Source organism: Pleurodeles waltl, chromosome 4_2 (genome assembly GCF_031143425.1).
Source record: "Pleurodeles waltl isolate 20211129_DDA chromosome 4_2, aPleWal1.hap1.20221129, whole genome shotgun sequence".
Lineage (NCBI taxonomy): Eukaryota > Metazoa > Chordata > Amphibia > Caudata > Salamandridae > Pleurodeles > Pleurodeles waltl.
The window spans coordinates 111,327,540-111,348,306 of record NC_090443.1 but is presented as its reverse complement, the minus strand read 5'-3'; the positions used below and the strand labels follow the sequence as shown (position 1 = coordinate 111,348,306).

The 20,767-nt window shown below is 48.4% G+C and overlaps 1 protein-coding gene across 2 annotated transcripts in view; it reads right to left on the bottom strand.

Annotated features, from left to right (window-relative positions):
• The window catches only part of LOC138292332 (retinol dehydrogenase 7-like), a 242,577-nt gene extending 231,731 nt beyond the window's left edge, over positions 1 to 10,846 (bottom strand). The window contains exon 1 of one of the 2 annotated variants that reach the window (XM_069230881.1): positions 10,756 to 10,846. The gene's annotated coding sequence lies outside the window, so the exon portion shown is untranslated. The remainder of the gene's footprint in view (positions 1 to 10,755) is intronic. The other variant, XM_069230883.1, reaches the window with a different exon arrangement.
• Between the last annotated feature and the right edge of the window lie 9,921 nt (positions 10,847 to 20,767).

The following is a 20,767-nucleotide window of genomic DNA, read 5'->3' as shown; positions in this document are numbered from 1 at the left end:
TGCCCTTGAGATTCAGACCAGCGGCAGTGATGTGGACGATGACGTGGAGGAAACGCAAACAGTACACTCAGTATCCACCATCAGCACGGCCACACAAAATAGTGGAAGACTGCCCAAGTGCCAAGAACAAAAAGCCAGATGTCCAGTTCTCGCAATAGTGGACACGGGCGCATCCATTAACTTCATGTTCAGTGCCACGTACCAGAACCTGCAGCCACCACCAATGCCAGCGCACATTAAAGTGCTTGCATACTGGCAAGTCCAACCACTCACCATGAACGGAAAATTCTGGACTACTAGTCGCCATGGGGATCATGAAACAGAAGCACAAGTGTAAGTTGCTGAGGAATGCCAGCGCACCCTTCTGTGGTGTCACACAGCCGAAGCCTTAGGCATAGTGACCTTCACATTTGGTGTCTACCTCGAATCCCTCAGTGATATTCTGGAATCATTACCCTGGGTTTTTGAAGGAAAAGGGTGCCTTAAAAACAAAAAAATCACCCTACATATAGACAAGTAGATTCAACCAGTGGTACTCTGACACTGACGGATAGCCTTCCATCTCAGGCCCCTTGTCGAACAAGAACTAAAAAAAGCTTAAAGCTGCTGGCATTATCGAGAAGGTAGATAGGCCAACACTGTGGGTTTCACCGATTGTAGTGGCTAAAAAAAAAAAAAAAACCCGGTGAAGTCAGAATCTGCTTCGATATGAGGCTACCTAATGTCGCAATAAAGAGGGAGTGACATCTGACTCCCACCATTGACGACTTAATTGGGGAATTGAGTGAATCCAGGTGGTTCTCGAAACTAGTCCAGCTATCACCAACTGGTTCTGGCTGAGTAATCGAGATACATCACCACTTTTTCAAACCACGTCGGACTTCGCCACTAATGAATACTGAACTTTGGTATCTCCAGTACGGCAGAAGTCTTTCAGAACACTATCCGCAAACTTTTAAGAGACCTCTCTGGTGCCATCAATGTCAGTGATGACATCCTAATGTACGCTAAGACCGTGCAAGAACATCATGCACAACTAAAGAAAGTCCTCGAGCACATACATGACTCTGGCCTTACTTTTCATAAGGAAAAATGCGAGTTCCTGAAAGACAAGCTACAATTCTTTGGTTATGTATTTTTGTCTGAAGGGATTCCTCCCAACCCTGACAAAGTTGTTGGCATCAAGAATGCCCGCCACCTACAAGTGTAACAGAAGTTCAGAACTTCTTAGGCATGGTAAATTATTGCTGGTGATTCATTAGAGATCTCCCGTCCCTAACACAACCTCTGAGAGAATTTACCAAGGCCACTACAACATGGTCATGGGGTCCGGCACAAGAAAGTGCATTCTAAGCAACCAAAGGTGAGCTGTCCGCAGACACCACTCTGCGATATTTTAACCCCAGGAAAGAAACAACAATGGCAGTAGATGCTAGCCCAACAGGGCTAGGGGCGGTACTCATGAAGAAGGTTTACGCAGAAGAATGGGCCCCAGTGGCCTACGCCACTCGATCCCTCATGGAGACAGAGCAGAGGTACTCCCAAATTGAGAGAAGCGATCACCATTCATTGGGGTTGCAAACACTTTCATCTGTATGTATATGGGCACCCGTTCACTGTCACCACTGATCATAAACCGCTGATCCCTCTGTTCAACAGCACTGCCTCCAAGCCACCACCTTGCATAGAAAAATGGATGCTACAACTGTAAAAATATAATTACAAGGTTGAGTATCGCTCTGGAACAAATAATCCGGCAGATTACCTGTCCAGACACCCAAGGCCAGCCACCCCAACTGAGGAAGATGAAGCTCAGGAAACGGAAGAATATGTGAGGTGCGTGGTGGAAAGGTCCTGATCACTGCCCAACTCTGTTGAATCTATCCAGCAAGCAACCAAGAAGGAAAAAATCTGCAATGAGTCATGCATGCAATGAGGACCAACACTGGCACACCATACAGAAGCAGTGGCATCATCTCAACTCAGAAGCAAGGAAAGCCGTGGAAGGGCTAAGTCGTGTCTGAAAGAACTGACTGTCAGTTGGGAGGGATGCCTCCTTTGAGGACACTGACTCGTAATCCCTACCAGCCTCACTGATAGAGCCATCCAGTTAGCTCATGCTGGCCATCAAGGCATGGTGAAAACAAAGAGTAGGCTAAGAACTAAAGTGTGGTTCCCAATGATGGACAAGAAGGTTGAGGAGCTGGTACACTCATACCGCTGGTGTCAAGTAACAGGAGAACCAAATGCGTCAGTCTTCATAGAGACAGAAAAGGGACCAGATAAGTCCTGGTTCTCAGCCAGCCTTGACTTTGGAAGTCTACCTGATGGCAGACACTTGCTGGTACTGATTGATGACGTCTCAAGATATCCAGAAGTAGAAGTAGTTCCATCTCTGACAGCGACGGTAAAATATAAAAAATATTAGCCACCCATGGAATGATAGAAGAGATCAAGACTGACAATGGTCTCCCCTTTTAAGGGAGGGAGTTTGCAACATACCTGAGCTCTCTCGGCACTAAACACTGAAAGATCACATCGTGATGGCCCCAAGCCAATAGAGAGGCAGAAATGATTATGCGGACATTGAACAAAGTAACCAGAATTGCCTCTGCACAGAGAGAAATGCCAGAGCTAGCACTGTACTCGTTCCTGCAAGACTACAGCCAGACTCCTCATTCCACCACAGGAGTCTCCCCGAGCCACCTTACCATGTGTAGTGTTGTTGCGGATGTCATTCCTCACCATGAGTCCTGGACGCCCATGCCTGTAGACGAAAATAAGGGGTATCTCAAAAGAAAGTGCTCCATTGACACGAAAAGCATTCACCGGTGATCACGCCACCCTGACCTGCAAGTTCTCCTTCAAGATCGATCTCCAGGCAGTAAGTTTCGGTTACCATTTGAGAGCCACCCCTGGGTTTTTGCTAGGCGTCAAGGATCCCTAGCAGTCACGCAGAGAGGAACCAAGCAAATTGGCTGCAAAATTTCCTATTTCAAACTATTCCATCCGCCAACACCTGCATCCGGTGAGGTCACCCGACACAACTCTATCCAGCCTGTTGCTGATGCGACGTCAGACGATGGGCTGCCAGACGAGTTTGTGCCAGCCAGTGCTTCTACTGATTGTGATGTTGAGTCACAGGAGCTGGTTAGTGGATCTGGTGTCTGCCCGACTGGCCTGTATTGCTGTCCAACCGGGCTACCCGCTCTCGATACGGGTTGTGGAGTAACCCCGCACCTTCGACCAGACTACTTGATCACTTGGTGTGACTCGTGAGTGTAAGAGCATGTGAACAACTGGAGTTAGGACTGAACATATACTGGTATTGGTGGTATGCCTCCAAGGCTGTTTGATGTTATTTCATACTGCAAATTTGTTGTGTAATTTTTGGGAGGGATGTAGTGTTGTGCTTGTGACGGAACAGAGCCGCGAGCACTACCATTTATCCCTCGGGGCAAGGGGTGTTTTGTGGTAGACCCCTGAGGGTTCATACATTGTGTTGCGACCCGAGGGTCACGTGTTAAAGTTAAATAAATGAGGCACGGCCGGTAGCAGTGGTCAATATCGCCCAGAATAGCTGCGATACCGGAGCACCCCCGACAATCCGAAGCCGATGACTATGGAAGGGCCTGCAGAGAGAGAGACTCACTCTAGTCTCTCCGCGGGCGCATTCAGGAGGACAGGAAGTGGCGCCTACGGGACGGGATAGGCTGCAGGTAAGTGGGGGAGGGACTAGGGGTGGTAGTTAAAAGGGGTGCAGGGGGAGGGAGTGGCCTCTTTCTGTGCCGACGTTCAATAGGGACGGAATTTGGCCACGGCAGGGGTTTAGTGAGGCAAGTTTATTGCACCGGCTTGCGGCCTCGTCTGTTAACTTTATCGCAGCACTCTGCTGCTATACTGATTCAGCACCATGGCAACCAACCACGATGCTGAAGCAGTGTGGGCCGCACTTCGCATCATTGGCAAAGCCGGACGAGCCGACTTACTCAGGCCTGGCGTTCTGGACCAGGCCTGGGTCGGCATGATGCGGCCGTCGTGGGCTGCGTCGAGCCGGGTAGCGGCAGTGATAGCCGCATGTTCTTCTCCAGAGCGGGAGGGGGATGGGCCCCAAGTATACATAAAGGCTGCGGGGGCAGGCGCGAGGCGCATCCAGCCCCCCACATCAGGATCATGCGACGCAGGGCCCCATGCAGTTGGTAGAGGAGGTGGGGGGGAGACAGGCCCCGATTTTTCCAATTTGGAGCCCCCAGGGGACCTGCAGATGCTGGCAGGATGGGGAGGCCCTGAGATGGGCACAGGGCCAGGTGAGCAACCCTTGCATTGGCCCAGCAATGTATGGGCTCCTTTGGATTTGTCTTGTCCTAAGGGTGAGGCAACACCCCTTATGGGCCCCTGGCCCCCAGTCAAAAAACACGGCAAGTGCGCGGCAAAAGGCAAAGGCGGGCTTACCAAGACCAAGACAGTGAGTAGGCAGGGAAATAAGTCCAAGGTAGGGGCAGTGACAATGGGACCTGTGTCTAGGGGGACCTGGGCCGGGCTGTTGGGACCAGTCTGAGGCTTGGGATTTGGAGGCCAGGATCATGGAGCAACGCCGCATTGTGGCAGAGACTGAAGCAAGGTGGGGCCAGCTGTGCAGGGACAGGGAGGAGTTAGGGACATGTGGCAGGCAGTTTAAAAGGGCAGCAGAGGGTTATGAAGGTTTGGGGCCCCAGCTAGCTGGTTCAAGGGCTGGTAGTTGGGTTTGGGTGCCACAGGTATAGGAAGGGAGGGGCCAGGAGGCTTGTGCGGCCGGAGGGCTGACCGGCGCGGAAAGTCCCAGTGGTGCACACGGCCACATTGGGAAAGGTCGGACGATGCCAGCAGTGGAGGCTGGCAGAAAGAAGGCAACACCATCAGGGGGCAACACGGCCCCTGCACGTTGGTCTGAAGCATTAGAGGGGTCCTCGGCGGCCTTTTCTACGCCGCTGGATCGGGGGTCTCGCAGGGATGGTTTGCGCCATGAGGGCCCAGAGGAGATCTCAGAGGCGGTACCCAGAATGAAGGGTGGTGTGGCGAACAGGTGTGAGTTGGATAAAGAAGAGGCGTTTGACCTCGTTTATGATGAGGATGAGGATGAGTGGGAGGAAGGAGAGATCAGTGAGGAGGAGGTGAGCGGTGCCAAGGGGAGGGGGCGAGGGCGCAGGTGCGGCGCAACCTCTTCTTCTGCTTCTATTTTACAGGATCCCAGGTTGGTTGACGGGCCAACAGAGGTGCGTCAAGTGATGGTGCGCGGTCGAGGGCCAAGGAAAGTTGCACGGCCTTTGGGGAAGCAAGGCAGTGGTCCATGCACGCGTAAACCCATAGGGGTGGGTGACTTCTCAGTGCTTGAGACAGCCATGGAAGGGATAGTGCAAGGTGGCGAAACGACAAAAGCTAAGGAGGCCAATTCTGTATCAGTTACAGAGACAGGCAATCAGACGTCAGGGGAGGTCACGGGGTCCGACGACAAAGAGGGGGGGGTCACAAGAAGCGGCTCCCATACATGGGTTTGGCCATGCCTCTGGGTTTGCATGTAAAGGACAAAACAAATGCGAGAATTTGGAAACACGAGTATGTGGATGTTTTTAAGCTCCTACACAGGGATATACAGGCCAAAGAGGGATCCAAGGAGGAGGAGTGGGAATTGGCACGCAGGTCAAGAGTTCCAATCACAAAGCATAATTGGACGTCAGCCTTTTTGATCTTTGCCAGTATATATTGTGAGAAATTCCCAGATAGGGCCATAGCGTTTTTCAAGTATATGGACATCATACAGAAGGCCAAGATGCATTTTGGAGGTTTTGCTTGGCTGAGCTATGACGAAGAATTCAGGGCTAGGGTGAGCATCAATCCTGATAAGCCATGGGGTGATGTAGACCCCGAACTATGGATGCAGTGGATGGCATCTGCTTAATCCTCTGCATCTACGCACACGGCGAGTGGTTAACCCGTAGTCTACAAGCCTTTTCAGGACAGTCCCGCCCAGTGAGGGGCTGGCGTGGGTCCAAGGACCGCGGTGTCCACCATAGGGCCATGCTTGAATTTCAATAAAGGTTTCTGTTCCAGACAGCCCTGTAGGTTAAACATAACTACTCCAAGTGCGGGGCTCGTCATCCAGTCACTCAATGCTTTCCCCTCTCCAGCCCGGCAGAGCAACGGAGGGCATCCAAAGGACGAGGCATGCAGGGCGCTCCTGCACCAAAAGGGTCCTACGTCAATTAGGCTGGAGGCCCTGTGGTCCTGGTTACGCATTTATCCAGATTCTGACAAGGCCTGTAAGCTAGAGTAGGGTTTTCTAGAAGGTTTCTAGGTGGGCTATCAAGGTCCCCGGGTGAGGAGATGGGCTGACAATTTGCAGTCTGCCAAGGAACAGCCACAGGTGGTGCGGGCCAAATTGGCAAAAGAAGTGTCGTTAGGTAGGATTGCGGGACCCTATTATAATTGGCCAAGTTCAGATTTAATGATATACCCTTTAGGGGTAGTGCCAAAAAAGGCCCCTGGCAAGTTTTGACTGATTCATCATTTGTCTTGGTCGGAGGGCGCTTCTGTTAATGACTTTATCGCACCCGAAGACACCAAGGTGGTTTACGCATCGGTGGATGATGCCAACAAGCTGGTCAGGGGGTGCGGACAGGGGGCTGAACTGGCAAAATGCGATATTCAGTCCGCTTTCAGGCTGCTGCTAATACATCCAGAGGACTTTGACCTGCTAGGTATGCAGCTGGACGGGGCCATTTATGTCAACAGGGTGCTGCCCAGGGGTTGTGCCATTTCATGCGCACTTTTCGAAACTTTCAGTACGTTTCTACAGTGGGTTTTTGTCAGACAAAGTGGGCACCGGACAGTGACTCACTATTTGGATGATTTTCTTTTTGTAGGGACAGCCACTTCCGGGGCCTATGGCGGGCGTTGACGGCCTTTCAAGAATTAACACAACAGCTGGGGGTACCCTTGGCTCCAGAGAAGACGGAGGGGCCACAATCAGTCCTAACCTTTTTGGGCATAGAGTTGGATGCAAACACCTTGGTGGCCAGATTGCCGGCGCCAAAGGTTGAAGAGATGTTGGACTTTCTAGGTGCGGTGCGAGTGCTTCGCAAGATTGAACTGCGAACTGCGCAGAAGCTACTTGGATACCTTAATTTCGCTTGCAGGGTAGGGAAGGGAGGATGGACTTTCTGTAGGCGATTGGGGTTAGCCATGTCGGGAGCGGTGCTGCCACACCAGAGGATATGAGTGTCAGTAGGGTTGAGAGAGGACATTAAGGTGTGGGAATCCTTTTTAGCAGATTTCAATGGCGTATCCATGTTTTTCTGCGACATCAATACAGTGTGGCTAGTCCAGATTTTTTCCAATGCAGCTGGAGCTTCTGGCTTTGGGCTTTTTCTGGGATGGGAGATGGTGCACAGAACCATGGCCTACGCAGTGGCTGCAGCAAGGGAGGAGCATTGCTTTCCTCTGATTTTTTCCACTCCTGGTGGCTCTGGCAGTATGGGGGCAGGAACTAACTAACAGGACAATGGTTTTTCGGGTGGACAATACGAAAGTCGTTGAACTAGTCAACAGACAGCGAGCGAGGGACCTCAAGGTTTTGCGTTTGTTGCGCCAGTTTATGCTTAGTTGTTTGTCATTAAATGTTTTCAAAGCTGCGCACATACCTGGGGTTTACAACAAGGTTGCAGATTCCAGGTCTCGTTCACAGTGGCAACGTTTTCACACTTTGGCGCCAGGAGCGGAGCTGAGCAAGACCGCGGCCCCGGCACACATTTGGGAGTGGGGGGCATGATGATCACTGGGCTGGTGGAGATGTCCTTGGCGGAACCCGCTCGGCAGAGTTACAGGCTTGCATGGTTGGAGTTTCAATCTTTTGAGTTGTTTTCAGGCAATTTTTGGTTTCAGGGCCCTCAAGAGCATTAGTCACGCGTGTTGCGTTTTGTACTCTTTCTGATTGGGGAGGTTTATCTCCCGCGACCATTGGGGGTAAATTGGCTGGGTCTCTTTTTACGGGAAACTCTTTTTTCGTTCGGATCCACCGCGTAATGACTTGCTGGGCAAGATGCTGAAAGGCAGGGTCAGGGCAGGTTCAGGCAGGTCAGCTAGAGAGCGTATCACTTTTGATTTGTTTTTAGAACTCTTGCATGTGCTGCCGGTATGCTGCAATGACGAAAACGAGTTGGTGTTATTCCGTTTGTGTATGGTCTGGATGTTTTTTGGGGCGTTTCGAGTATCTGTATTGTTGGGGGTGGGGAGAGGGGTACGGGTGAAGATAAAAGAGGTTTGCCTGCATGGGGACCATTTGGGAATTTGGCTCAGGCGGTCTAAGACTGATTAGCTGGGGAAAGGAAAATGGGTATGGCTGGACAAAGGTGGTGATGTGGCAGCGTGCCCGGTGTGGGAGTGGTTGAGTTTTAGGGGTATGCAACGCCTGACAGGGGAGAGTGGGGGTTTTGTACACAAGACAGAGGCTAAGCTTACTAGCTTCCAGCTGGTACAGGTTTTGAGGATGGCACTGAAGCGGATAGGTCATCGCCAGCTGGAGTTTGGCGCACATTCATTCAGGATTGGGGCAGCTACGGCAGCTGCACATCTGGGTTGGGACTGGGCAAGAATCAGGGCTATAGGAAGATGGAACTCTAGATGCTGTGAGCGATACGTGAGGCCGTAGTAAGGTTTTTGTACTAGAGCCACGCAGGTTAGTGGACTCAGTTTTTGGGGGGAAGGGGTGTTCGTTCCGAGACAACTTTTACAGTTCTTTTTCTTTGTAGAGTGTGTGTCTGGCCCACAGAAGGACAAGATGGTAACATGGCTGGTCGGCCATTCCTTTATACACTGGGCGGCTAAGTTTGCAAAAAAACAGATTTACGGCCGGGCACTGGGACTCCCTAGCAGACATCACAAAGTTTTCTGGTGGGGCAAAAGCGGCATGAGGTGGGGAAGCCTGCTTCCGTGTATTACTGCTAGTTTGCCGAACTGGGGATGTCCTGACTTGCTGCTGATTCACCTGGGGGAAAATGACCTTGTGAAACTATCAGGGCTCACACTACTGCAACACATGCAGAGAGATTTGGAACTCCTCAAACAGAGGTTGGCGGTACCTGTTTGGTATGGACTGAGTTTGCGCCCAGAAGAGCTTGGAGAGGGGCAGGTAAACATGGAGCCATGGAGCGGGCTTGCAAGAAACTGAACAGGGACATGAGGGTATTTTGTTGGTCACAGGGGATAAAAGTCTTGAAGCATGAGGACATCAAGGAACAAGATGAGGCACTGTTCAGAGCGGACGGGGTGCACTTGTCTCAGTTGGGAAATGCATAATATTTAACAGAATTGAGGTTACTGGTGGGGGAGTTGTGGGGAGAGAAGTTGTGGCTCAGAGACCAAGTGTAAGATGTTGAGGTTGCAGTAGTGTGTTCAAAGTTTTTTCCAGGGTGGGGCAGCAAAACGCCAAGTGGGTTTTGCTGGTTGGCAGTGGATGGGGGAGGGTGGAGAGCCAGATGCGGGCTTGGCCACCCTTCCAAGGGGAAATGACAAGCAGGTGAAGGATCAGAGTGGGGGGGATGCACGAAGCAAGTAGGGCATGAAAGGAAAAGGGGATTGTCCAGGGGAGTGGAAGCAAAATGCGGGTTTGGAAGTGAAAAAGATGAGCGAGGAAATCTGAAAGGGTTGGAGGCTCTGTTAAAGTTGGGGTGTAAATGTTGAAAGTTAAATGATGTAATCTGGTTTAAATCCTGTCCTAAATAAATGACCTTTTACACTAACAATTCTGGCCACTGTAAGTGTGTCCCGAAACTTTCCACCACGTGTCAGAAAGTTATTCATATATCAGCCTGTAAATGATTGCACGAATCAGCGCATCTCGCGACACAACACAAGAGGTCACTAAGAGAGAGGGGACAATAAGTAGAGAAGCAAGGAGGATGCCTCGACGTGCTCGAGCTGGGTCCAAAAGGGCCTTGACTGGTCGGAGGACTAGTCACAGATACGTCCGGTGGGGGAGGGGTGCTTAGCCTGTGCACCTGCAAGACAGGTTTGCATAGTACAACTCTGCACCGGATGGATACAAACCTTCTTCGAAAATGTACAGCAAAGAAGGATGATTGTTTTAGCAATCATTAAACTTTTAGCAAACGGAAGAGCGCAAAACATATCGGGAATGTCAGCAGAAGATATCATTCGGTAATAACGTGGAAGGAGCTAGCTGTTGATGTACATTTGTGCTATATTATTTATTGGAAACTTGCCTGCAATGTTTTTTTTTTTTAATTTACTACATAATACAACTGACTTGGCCTCTACTTAACGAGCCTGAGTGATGACCATCTCGTTAAAAAAAAATTGTGCTCATGCTTGTTGACTTGGCATCATCACTCACTGAACGGAGTACTACTCTCAGTAGTTTGCAGATGCCAGTGCAGGAAACCGCTCGACTTAAACTGAAGGCTGAAGAATGCCTGGCCTGTACATACCATACACCGCTTTTCAAAGTAACAATTCTAATTTCCGTGAATACATTTTAAAATATGAATTTAACACTCCTACATGAAGTTATTTTGCCACCACAGCCTTTTGTATCTCAACACTCAACTAACGTGTTAATACTACTCAGCATCATTTCTATGAATACCTGAATTATTCAACACTCCGATATTCAGTGCTTGTCACTTTGCGCTTTTGGCATCTTATCAAACAATATCGATATGATTCCGCGCAGGCAGGAGTGTGCAGAATGTATACCCTTACCTCTCTCCGCTGTCGCTTCACGGAGTACCCGATTTTAGTAACTCTGGCTTCTCAGCACGCTCGATGTGTTCTGTACATGCCAGGAGTGGTATGCACCTATTAAAGCAGATTGTGCAATTTCCGGAAATGTCCCACTACTCTCTGGGTCCTCCCGCACACGCCTTACAAGGGTTGTCTCAGACAGGCACGCTGCCTAGCTGCCAAGTAGCGCCGTGTCACGAGCAACACAGTTAACAGGGTCTTAATTTTTTAAACAGCACTTCACCTGGTATTTTGAGGGCACACTTATAATGTTGAAAGGAATACAGCCAGTCCTAGAATGTATTGTGCCATACTTGAACTCATACTTGATGCCACGTCGGACAGGAAGCATCTTGGCAGCAGCACAGCCCAAGATGCCTCCCGAGGCAAGCCATGTTTATTTGGATAACAGTTTATCTGCCAATTTGAAACGACTGGAAAATCTGACTCTTTTTTTCTTACTAACAGACTCTCTTTCATCAACAAGACAAACTAACTATTAACTAACTGTGCGGCTTGAGATCTCTGCAAGGTGCCAAGAGCCCAGGGGTGTAGGAGACAATACATTTCTCGGGGGGACAGAGACAGCCTTGGGGACTTTCAATCAACCCTATACAAATCGCTCGTTGTAGTTGTTTACGAACTACAGGCTCCGATAAATATACACAATCACATATATATATATATATATTGGAAGTGAAATAGGGAGAAAGGAAGGCATGTTTTCACAGTCTGAAAGTATCTTTTATTGTTATTTACATTCACAAAGTAATTAGCTAAAATGTGAAAATAACATGTTGATTAACCTTGCATCTTCATGCACCAAGCAAATAAAGGTAGGAGGGTAAAAAGGAAGAACATACCCTTTGCGCCCCACACCCATCATGCCCTTCCCCTCATGCCAATTGGAACCGCACTGGAGAGATCAAAAGCGATTAGGTACAACAGTTGTAAACGGTGCTCGGAAACCATAGTTCTAATAACACTTCTACTCCTTTGTGTGATCTTGGGAAGCTCAGCTCCACATCAGTCATAACTAGGAGCATTTCAACTGAAGAAGCTCTTGGAGTTACAGGCCATATAAACATGGATTCTCTAATCTCTGTATAAACTGCAGTCACTAATTTCTTTAGAAACGGCTGTTTGTGATGCACCAAGTCACTGTGTGTAAATAAAAGACATTCACTGATTATAAAGAAAAGACATCAGAAAATGACTATGAGAGGGCTATTACAGTCAAATTCTGATATTACAATGCCTTCTGCCAGAGCTAGCAGCCAAGGTAAAAGGCAGATCAGGTCACAGAGCATAATTAATGCAGCTATTAAAAGTAAATAAAAAAAAAATGGAAGGTTGCTTTTCTTTCTTCTGCTGTACTTTAATAGCTTGGAATGACAGAAGCTATGCACTAGGGTGATACGTGGTTTGTGGGAAAGTTGGTGGTGTGACCATGTATTATATGGGGTAAAATACCCCTGTGTATATAAGGATATTGGAAGTCACCTTAAAGTTCATATCTTATAAACAAGCATTGGCATAGCCAATAGGTTGCGCATATGCAAATTATATTGCCTTTGCCAATGTGTTTTAGACATGCTGTACTCTAGTGAGACTACTATTCAGCATGGCTGAAAGTTAATGGCATAAAGGAAAATGATGTGTCACCGACAGGTGTGGCGTAGCATCATGGAGTAAGTAGAGTGTCCCAGAATGGAGCAGTAAACTAACTTTAAAGGAACAGGGGTCCCTTGAATAAAATGCAACACCACTCCCATAAACAATGATATTAAAGTAGTATGCAAATGGAATGTTTTGTGCATTTATTCAATCAAAATATAAAAGATCAAATGTTGTGGGAAAACATCAACAGGGGAAATCGAGAAAGACTGGTGTTCGGGCTTTACACAAGTTATCTGGATGACCCAACGTCATCAATTACAAGAAAAATGTAAAAAGTAACCTATATAGTACAGTGGTTTGGAGGAGGCTGGCCTGGTTTATAGTGGGTACCAATGGTACTTACACCTTATACCATATCCATTTATCCCTTATTAGTGACATGAAGGCAGTGTCTAGACGCCAGGCTCTCTAGGGGTAGCTGTAGCCAAGGCTAATCTAGGAGACATACAAAGCTCATGCAATACCACTGTAGTCACACAGTACTCACACATGAAAGAAAATACTAAGGGGGTCATTCTGACCCTGGCGGCCGGTGACCACCAGGGTCACCGACCACGGGAGCACCGCCAACAGGCTGGCGGTGCTCCCTCGAGCATTCTGACCGCGGCGGTTCAGCCGCGGTCAGAAACGGAAAGTCGGCGGTCTCCCGCCGACTTTCCGCTGCTCGGGTGAATCCTCCATGGCTGCGGAGCGCGCTCCGCAGCCATGGGGATTCTGACACCCCCTACCGCCATCCTGTTCCTGGCGGGTCTCCCGCCAGGAACAGGATGGCGGTAAGGGGTGCCGCGGGGCCCCTGGGGGCCCCTGCAGTGCCCATGCCCATGGCATGGGCACTGCAGGGGCCCCCGTAAGAGGGCCCCACTGTGTATTTCAGTGTCTGCAAAGCAGACACTGAAATACGCGACGGGTGCAACTGCACCCGTCGTACCTTCCCACTACGCCGGCTCCATTCGGAGCCGGCGTCCTCGTGGGAAGGTAGATTTGCCCTGGGCTGGCGGGACCGCGGAGCCGCCCGCCAATGTTAGAATGACCCCCTAAGTGTTACAAAAATAAAGGTACTTTATTTTAGTGACACAAATGCCAAAAATACCATAGAGACTATACTCCCTTAGGAGGGAAGTAATACACCATTTATATACATTAGTATGCAGCAATAGCAATAAAAACAGTTATAAAACTAGTGAAATAGTGAAAATCACAATGGATAGAAATGGGCCTAGGGGAAACACAAACCATATACTAAGAAAGTGGAATGCAAATGTCGGTTTCCCACCTAGACAAGTGTGGTGTGTAGATGGGCGCTGGGAGTATTAGAAAACACCAAAGGTAAGTAATAGAACCCACCTATGAGCCCAGGAAAGCAGAAGTAAATCACAGTAACTTTCCTAGAACACACAAGAACACGAGAAAGAAGATAATGCAAGAACCAGTAGATACTTCAAGACACAAAGGGTGGATTCCTGGACCTAAAGACCTGTGGAAGAATGGGACTAAGTCCAAGAAGCACAGAAGAGTCCAGAGAGGACAGGAGCCCCTGCTAACCCGAATCAAGGTGCAAAAGAAGAACGACTGGTGAAGAACAACAGTCAGTACTGCACCCAAGAAGATGGATGCAGGTTCGTGGTTGGTGCAGATGATATCCCACACCGGATGGATGATTGCAGTCTGGTTTGCATCGCTGGATTCCACCAACAAGCCTTGGCACAGGCAAAGCTCATGGTTAGCGGAAAATGGCCACCCTGGAGGAGGAGTCAGAGGGGGCTCTCAGCAACTCAGAGAGCCAGCGGAATACCAGCAAGCACACACAGGAGTCTCCAGCACGGGGACAAAGGAGTTGCTAAAGGAGGCCCATGCAGCACAAAAACAAAGGACCCCACGCCGCCAGAGAACCACTCAGGAAGCTGTGCCTCTCAGGAAGGAGTGCTGGGGGCCGAAGCTACATTGTGCACAAAGAATTTCATAGAAGGATGCCAACAAGCCTTGGCAACTGAAAAACACGTGGTGCACAGGAGTACTGTCTTGAGTGGGAAGGCAAGCTCTTACCTCCACCAAAGTTGGACAGTAGGACGTCAGGACCACTTCAGTCCACCACCCGTGATGCAGGATCCATGCAACTTGTCAGGAGAGGGGACCCATGCAGATGGTCATCGTTCCAAGGGAGATTCTTTCATTCTTCTGGTGCAGACTGAAGACAGGCTGTCCTCTGAGGATGCACGACTGGGAAATAGTTGCATTTGCTGGCAAGAGCTGGAGATACAGTGTTGCAGAAGTCGTCTTTGCTTCTTTGTTGCAGTTTGTGGAGTTCCTGGAGGGTCCAGATGCAGTTTCTTCAGTGAGAAAGTGAAGTAAAGGATGCAGAGGATTCCTGCTGGAGTCTTGCAATCTGAATCTGAAGAACCTCCCAAAGAAGAGACCCTAAAAAGCCCTGAAAGTTGGATTGGTCAGCTAAACAAGTAAGCACCTACCAGGGGATGGCTCTGACACCACCTGCTGGCACTGGCCACTCAGATGCTCCCAGAGTTCGCTGCCAACTTGGAATCTAAGATGGCAAAACCCAGGGACCCTCTGGAGGATCTCTGAGCAGCACACCTGGGGTGGTGGTCCAGTTTCGTGCCAGAGCAGGGACTGGGGGTACCTGAAGCGGTGTAGGCTGGATTATGTAAGGAGGACACCAAATGTGCCCTTCAAAGCATTTCCAGTGGCCTGGGGAAGGAAGCTACCCCTTCCAAACCTATTTCCAAAGGGAGAGGGTGTAACACCCCTCTACCAAAGGAAATCCTTTGTTCTGCCTTCCTGGGCTTGAGCTTCTCAACCAACAGGAGGGCAGAAACCTGTCTGAGAGGTGGTAGCAGCTGGGGCAGCCTGGAAAACCTCAGAAGGCTGGAATGGCAATATTGGGGGTCCTCTAAGGAGCCCCCGGAGTGCATGGAATCATACAACCAATGCTTGCTAAAGCCTTGGGGTATGATTCCAACATGTTTGATACCAAACATACCTATGTTCGGAGTTACCATTATGTAGCTGGGAATAGGTAGTGACCTATTTCCAGTACACGTGTAAAATGGCATCACCACACTCCTAAAGTCTGGGAAAATGGTCCTGGAGGTCATGGGGGCACCTCTGCTAGTGCAGGGATGCACTCACACACAGGTACTCTGCACCCTGCCCTCAGGGCTGGAAGGCCTGCTATAGGGGTGACCTATAAGTGACCTGGTCCAGTGTAACTGGCAGTGAAAGGGTGCATGCACCTTTTCACGCAGGCTGCAATGGCAGTTCTGTAGAAGCCTTTGCATGGCAAAAAAAATGCTGCAGCCCATAGGGATCTCCTGGAACCCCAATGCCCTGGGTACCTAAGGGCCATATGTACAAACACATTTTCCCATTGACACAGAATGGGAAAAACGCTTTGCTACATCTGGCCCTAAGTACCATATACTGGGGACTTATAAGGGGGCACCAGTATGCCAATCTTGGGTGAAATACTGGGTTACCAGTATGCAACAACCATAATTTAAGAGAGAGAACATAACTACTGGGGTCCTGATTAGCAGGATCCCAGTAGACACACTCAAACACACTGGCAAATACGCCAAATGTGTGGGTAACCAAGCTAGAGAGAGGCTACTTTCCTACAAGGTTAGCATCCACAATAATGATTTGCATGCTTTTAAACACCCACTTTTACATGAATGACTCAAATAGTGAATCAAGAAGTCATTAGCTCATAGTACCTATGGTTATGCCAACTTATGTACAATATCACAAATTCAAGTCAAGGTACTTTGGCCGAGGATATTTCGATCCCCTAGACAAGTATCAGGATCATCCTAAGCCTTCGTTAAGCTTTAGTTAAAAGGGTTACATAGTGCTTGTAACCAAAACGGCGAAGATAAATCTGACTCACGTCTCATATGAATGAGAAGGCAATCAAGGGAGATCTGAATCTCTAATCAAGCGCCAATGCCATAAAGTAGTAGTAGAATGGAGTAGTGTCACAGTGTAATAGAGTGGAGTGGCAGAGTGTTGTAGAGTGGAAAGGCATTAATAAGAGTGAACTGGAGTAGAGTGAAGTAAAGTAACATGAACTAGCATAGAGAAAGTTGGGTAGAGTGTTGTTGAGCATAGTACATTGTTGTATAGTGGAGTGGCATAGAGGGCTGTGCAGTGGCGTTGAGTAGAGTATCATAGATTGAAGTGGCATAGAGTGGTGTGGAGTAACATAGAGTGGAGTAAAGTGGAATGGAGTGGCGTACAGGAAGTTGTGTAGGGAGTTACAGAGTGGAGAAAGTGTTAGAGTTTAATGGAATAGAGTGTCAGAGTCTAGTATCATTGAGTGTAATGTCAGAGTGAAGTGTCATAGAGTGGAGTTGGGTGGTCTAGAGTGAAGTGGCATAGAGTACAATGGTGCAACGTAGATTGGTGTAGAGTGTGGTGGTATAGAGTGCGTTGGTTTTGAGTAAAGTGGTGTAGAGTGCATTGACGAACACCGCACTGGTTTAGCGTACAGTGCAGTAGCGTAGAGTGGTGAAGAGTAGAGGGGAGCAGAGTGGAGTCGCACTGCATAGATTGCAGTGGTTCAGAGTGCTGTGTCATAGAGTGATGCGGTGCATGGTAGAGTGGAGTAGTGCAAGGTAGAGTAGACTGGTGTAGAGTGCAGTGGTGGAGTGCAGTGATGCAGAGTAGAGTGGCATAGTGTAGTGGCACATAGTACATTGGTGTAGAGTGCAGTAGAGTGGCATATAGTTGAGCAGTGCAGAGTAGAGTGCCGTGGTGCAGAGTAGAGAGGAGTATAGTTTAGTGGCAGAGTGCAGTGTTGCAGAGTATAGTGTCATAAAGGGCAGTGGTGTAGAATAGAGTGTCATAGAATGCATTGGTGTAGAGTAGAGTGGCATAGAATGCATTGGTGTAGAGTGCAGTGATGTAGAGTGATACAGAGTAGAGAAGAGTGGCTCAGAGTACAGTGGTGCAGAGTAGAATAGAGTTGCATAGAGTACGTGGCATAGAGTAGAATGCTGCAGAGTACAGTATAGTAGTGAATAGTAGATTGTTGCAGAGTGGAGCATAGTGATGTAGAGTGCAGTAGCATAGAGCAGTGCAGAGCAGATTGGAGTGGCGCAGGGTACATTGGAGTGGTGCAGGGTAGATTAGACTGGCATAGCATAGAGTGGAGTTTCGTAGATTGCAGTGGCATAGAGGAGATGATTTCAAAGTAGAGTGAAGTGCCTACAGTGGAGTGGTGTAAAGTAGAGAAGATTATAGTGCAGTGGCGCAGAAAAGAGTGCAGTGGGACAGTTGACAGTGGCATTGAATGCAGTGGTGCAGAGTGGAGTGGCATGGGGTTCAGTGGCAGAGTGCAATGTTGCCGATTAGAGGGTCGCAGAGTACAGTGGTGTATTGTAGAGTGGCATAGAGTGTAGTCGCCTAGAGTGCTGTGGCGCAGAGTACAGTGGCATTGAAAGAGGTGGAATAGAGTGCTGCAGTGCAGAGTAGATTGGCATAGACTGCAGTGGCATAGAGTGCATTGGTTTTGAGTAAAGTGGTGAAGAGTAGAGTGGTACAGCATAGAATGCAGTGGCGTAGAGTAGCACAGAGTGGAGAAAAGTGGTGTAGGGTGCAGTGACATAGGGTAGATTGTTTCAGAGTACAGTGAAGAAAAGATAGAGAAAAGATAATATACTTCAATATGCTGAAGTATGTAATGATAACAACAACATAAATAATAACGCTAGACATAATGGTCCAAAATGAAATATGGCTTCTCCCTGTTAGCCACGCTATAATCAAACCCTTCATTACCTAGATAACAAAACATTAAACATTAATGTTAGAAAAGTATACCCTTCTAATAGCTCAATTGCTGTGTGAAAAGGTAAACTCTGGGCCCAATCTCGACTTCACTGTTTCACCAACTGGTGTGATTTTAGGCAAATACAAATATTGTGTTTCACAGAGTCTCCTTTCTAGCCTGCAGGCATCAGGGTGAGCCTCATTGTCTTGCAGCTCCTCTTGAAGGCATCCTGCAGTGCTCCTCTTCAAGGCGGCAGGTGATGCAGACACTCTTTTCTCCTACTCGTGCCCTTTGTTCTTATGAGCACCCTTAATGCTCACAGCTGTGAACATGACAAACAAAAGAGCAGAGGGTGCAGGGGGCCTCCTGACTCACCTTCATTCTGTTACCATCAGATTGGAGGATGGTCGGTACAGGGCTGTTATAAGTAGCGCTTTGTGTGCTAATGGCCCTCTGAAAAATAGAGGTAAAAGGGGAAAATATTTTGTCCCCTTGTCCCCCCCACCTTCGTCCCCCACCCCCCAAAATCTGGGGGGGATACATCCCCCACGTCCACCACACCTCCTACGCCCATGCCAAGAGCACTGCTTTCTGTTAAGAGTGCACGTGAGAGAGAAGAGTGGCGGGCGTCAAGTGGCATACGCATTCAATGTGAAGGGTTGCTCCAACTTTCACCTCATTCAGTCAGTGTTGGACTGGGACAGAAAATAGACCCGGGCACCTAAATGAAAGCGGCCCCCATTTGTGAATTAGATAGTTAAACAAGCATTGGCACAGCCAATGGGTCTTGCCTATATGAGAGCTGTTGGCTTTGCCAATGCCTTTTAGCTATGTTGTACAGCAACGTGCCTGCTATTCAACATGGTTAAAAGTTGGTGGCATGGTGTAGAGAAGACTGGCACAGAGGGGGGTGGTATAGAGTGGCACAGAGTAGAGTGACATTGAGTAGCATTGAGTGGCTTGGAGGGCCAGATAGTAGAGTGGAGTGCCATTCAGTAGAACAGCATAGCGTAGAGTGGTACAAAGAGGAGTGGTGTAAAGTCGAGTGGGGTGGCGTAGAGTTGAATGGCACAGAGTAGAGCGGCTTAGAGTGGAGGAGCATACTGTGTCAGAGTAGAGAGGCGTGGAATAGAGTGGCATAGAGTAGAGTGGCATGATGTAGAGTGGAGTAGAGTGTTGTATAGTGAAGTGGCATAGAATAAAGTGGCATAGAGTATAGTGGAGTGGCATATTTGAACATAGAGTATAATGGTGTGGAGTGGCGTAAAGTGGAATGAAGTGGTGCAGAGCAGCATAGAGTAGAGTGGCATAGAGGTGGGTGGTGCTGATATGGCTTAGAGTGCCATAAAGTGGCAATGTGAGGTGTAGAGTGGAGTGATGTGGAATGGCGTAGAGAAGAGTGGCATAGAGTACAGTGGCATACAGTAGGATGTGTAGAGGGGTGTGGCAGATAATGTAGTGGCGAAGAGAAGTGAACACTAAAGTTGCATAAATTAGAGTGCCATAGAGTAAAGTAGAGTAGAGTGGCTTAGAGTACAGTGACGTAGAGTGGTGTAGAATGGAGTGGCATAGAATAAAGAGGCGTAGAGTAGAGTGGCACAAAGTAGAGTGAAATGGCATAGAGTAGAGTTGTGTAGACTGGCATAGAGTGGAGTGGAGTACAGTGGACTGGTGTAGAGTGGTACAGAGTGGAATAGAGAGGCATAGAGTCGAATGACATAGAGTAGAGTGGTGTAAATTGGAATGGCAAAGATTGGCGAAGAGTAGAGGGGCGTAGAGTGCCATACAGTGGCATTGTAGTGTAGCCATTTTTAATAAATCCTTTGCGCGTTTGCTTAAAGCATTAGGCCTCTGTGCACTTTGTTCTAGATGCATTTTATTCAGCCTCGTACTGTTATTTTTCAATAACCAGTTTCACGGTCTTGTTTTATTTTTTTCTATCACACCGTTTAGCCTACTTTAGCACCGGAGTTCTCAAACAATACATTCTTGCTCGCTCTGTGCTTCAGTCAAGGATACAGTCTGGTGCATTGCCGATAGACGTGGTAGGAGTTTAGTCTTTAGGGTTCGTAGAAAGTACACATTCTTACGTAGGGGCGTTTCTTAGAACACCGGCATGTTGATTATAAAAACACTTCCTAGTCCTAGTACACGTAAGAGGGAGATTCCTACCAGGGAACCACAACTAGACTCTGACTGCCCTGTTGCAGATGCTGATCCAGATCACAGGCCTTTGCTCAGGTCTGAGGGTTGATGTCCTCCCAGAGAATCTGAAAGGCAAGCTTAGAGCTTAACATGCTGTGCTAAAAATAGAACTTAGAAGAGAGAACGTAATCTGGTAACACTATGATAGCGTTATTTATATGTTTCACTCTCCTCGTTACTATTTCAATCCTACTGTGTTGTATGGTTCTGGTTATTGCTGCTCACGCCTTGTTATCTAAAATGCAGTTGTTTTATTAAATCAATCTGTAAAACTTAAACTGCCTCTGTCATTTGTATATGAGACCACACTTGGTATGA